At 34.1% G+C, this 279-nt stretch overlaps 1 protein-coding gene across 1 annotated transcript in view; it reads left to right on the top strand.

Annotated features, from left to right (window-relative positions):
* LOC119581619 (AP-1 complex subunit sigma-2-like) overlaps nt 1-279 on the top strand; it is a gene marked incomplete in the record, with an annotated part of 18,906 nt that overhangs the window by 410 nt on the left and 18,217 nt on the right.

The raw sequence follows: 279 nt of genomic DNA, 5'->3' as shown, positions 1-279 counted from the left end.
ACGAAATGTATATTTTTTAACGGGATTAAGATGGGATTAAGATCACCAGTTACGTATAAATGGTGATTTGTATAGTCAAATGGTCGCGTGGATAAAGGAGAATATACCCATTATCTGGAAGTCCGAAAATTAAGATGATTTATATCTCGCGCTTGATAGTGACAGTTTATAACACGGATTAAGTTCTCTGGTTTATAAACCCCTTTTTTATTTTAGGATTTTAAGGTACGTTGTCTTAATTTTGGGTAATTTTGTGCTGCAGATCCATTAGTGACGGTA

This window comes from Penaeus monodon, chromosome 15 (genome assembly GCF_015228065.2).
Source record: "Penaeus monodon isolate SGIC_2016 chromosome 15, NSTDA_Pmon_1, whole genome shotgun sequence".
In the NCBI taxonomy this organism is placed as follows: Eukaryota; Metazoa; Arthropoda; class Malacostraca; order Decapoda; family Penaeidae; genus Penaeus; species Penaeus monodon.
Note: the sequence above shows the minus strand (reverse complement) of the source record. Positions and strands in the feature narration are given on the sequence as shown.